Genomic DNA, 2,500 nt, shown 5'->3' with positions numbered 1-2,500 from the left:
AGAGCTCTGCCCTCACTGGGCCTCTGGGGGATCCAAACCTATTAGACAGAAACCTGTGATAAAACACTCGTTTGCCAATATTAGTCAGCAAACTGGTCTGTCTGATTGCAGCACTTTATCCTCGCTGTTGTCATGTTATTTTGTCTTAGGGAGAGAATAGTACATTCATTATTCTTTTTTTTTTTTTAAATGTTTAACCTTTTGTTTTTCAAGATGAACACCTGGGTCGCCTTCCCACCAGCGTAGCGGAGTGAGTGCAACACTCAAAAGTTCTGAAGTCCTCTTGGAAACGTTGTGAAAACGTTTTACGCTCAATGTGTGTGTTTCTGGAGGCTCTGAGGCCTTTGCATGTGTGAGAGTGTTTTATTGAACCGGTGTGTGGGGGGGAAGCAGGGAGACATGTCCTCCGGGGGGGGGGGGGGGGGAGTGGAGGCTTGCAACCACAGATCAAATTAATGTCTTTGGTATTGTGTTTGTCCCTGGAATATAAGACTTCCATGTTCAAGCGTGTCCTTCACCCAGAGGTCACTTCTTCTCTCTATGGAACAGATGTACAGAGCCTGAGGGTGTTGGGGTTAGTCCACCATCTTCTTCTCTCTATGGAACAGATGTACAGAGCCTGAGGGTGTTGGGGTTAGTCCACCATCTTGGCGTACTAGGCAGTCTCAGTTGTGCCGACTGCTGAAAATGACGATGATGATGATGATGATGATGATGATGATGATTCTGGTGATGATGCTTATCTGATGTTTTTTACCGTCTGTTGTGTCTCTCTTTGAAACTGCGTGCGTTTTTTGGTCACAGTTGAAAAGAAGAACTTGTATATGAATGTATATATGCCAGTGTTGTTCTGCTGCAGAGCCCAGCTCCAGTGTTGTTCTGCTGCAGAGCCCAGCTCCAGTGATGTTCTGCTGCAGAGCCCAGCTCCAGTGATGTTCTGCTGCAGAGCCCAGCTCCAGTGATGTTCTGCTGCAGAGCCCAGCTCCAGTGATGTTCTGCTGCAGAGCCCAGCTCCAGTGATGTTCTGCTGCAGAGCCCAGCTCCAGTGATGTTCTGCTGCAGAGCCCAGCTCCAGTGATGTTCTGCTGCAGAGCCCAGCTCCGGTGATGTTCTGCTGCAGAGCCCAGCTCCAGTGATGTTCTGCTGCAGAGCCCAGCTCCGGTGATGTTCTGCTGCAGAGCCCAGCTCCGGTGTGCTGTTGGTTCTTTGGGCTTCTCTTTATGTTGTAAAGAAAAAAAAGAAAAAACGAAAACAAGTCCGGAGAAATGCTGAGTGGACTCTCAGCGTTGAACATGGACTCAGTCTGAATGGTTTTTTGAAGTCGACAAAAAGGTCAATTCTGCTCGTCACTGTTGTTCTGTTTCTGTTGGAATATGAATATTGTGTCTCGTTCCGTAGTTATCCAGAAAACAGAGTAGCAATCAAGCAATAATTTACAGTTATATCCAGTATCTGTATTCCATGTTATGTACCACTTATTTCCAGTCCTTTTCTCTGACTGTTACAGTGCTTATGTTTGTGTCGTATGATTGTCATTCGTTTCACATAGAGAAATATATAAACAACTATTCTTAAACATGTTTGGTGTGTGTTTTTTCAAAGTCTTTAGGGTTCACAGTGATTGATTTATAACACATTCAGTGAACAGTGCCATTTTTTTCCGCTTGCAGGAGCTAGAAGAGCTAGAAGAGCTAGAAGAGCTAGAAGAGGAATGGGGAGATCATTAGTCATAAGAAGTAGGAGTACAATCCAGGGGAGGCTGGCGGAGGTAGAAATCGGAGGACAGGCTCATTGTAATGGAATGAGGAATGTTATCAAACACGATCCGTTCCATGCAGTGTTGTAAGTCGTTTGGATGAAAGCGTCTGCTAAATGTCAAACATGTAAATGTAAATGCATTACACTGAGGCCGTCCTCCGATTTCTACCTCTGCCAGCGTCCCCTGGTCCAATCCTGGATCAGCTGCCTCTCTCTTTTATTCTCCTGTTCTCCGGTACTGGTGCCCTGAGAGAGGGTGCAGGTTCGGACACATCCTGGTGTTGCCGGGTAAACAGTCAGAACTCAAGAACTTAAGAACACACCCAAGGCGTGGTTCTGACTAACGGATCAGAATTCCAAACCTTGTTGAAAATGAACGCCTCCACGCTCTTCTCTGACTGCTGTGGCGTTGATTCAGCTCACCGATGTTCACAAGTCTTCCTCACAAGTCTTCCTCACAAGCCTTTCCTTTGAGATTCTGGTCCATGATGACATGATTGCATCACGCAATTCCTGCAGATTTTCCAGGTGCACTTTCAGGCTGTGAACCTCCCATTCTACCACATCCCAAAGGTGATCTTACAGTACACTGTGTGTGTATACACTCACCGGCCACTTTATTAGGTACACCTTGCTAGTACTGGGTTAGACCCCCTTTTGCCTTCAGAACTGCCTTCATTCTTTGTGGCGTAGATTCAACAAGGTGCTGGAAACATTCCTCAGAGATTTTGGTCCATATTGA

This window comes from Argentina silus (assembly GCF_951799395.1).
Source record: "Argentina silus genome assembly, chromosome: 13".
Taxonomy (NCBI): domain Eukaryota; kingdom Metazoa; phylum Chordata; class Actinopteri; order Argentiniformes; family Argentinidae; genus Argentina; species Argentina silus.
The sequence above is the reverse complement of the archived record's forward strand: the minus strand, read 5'-3'. Positions refer to the sequence as shown.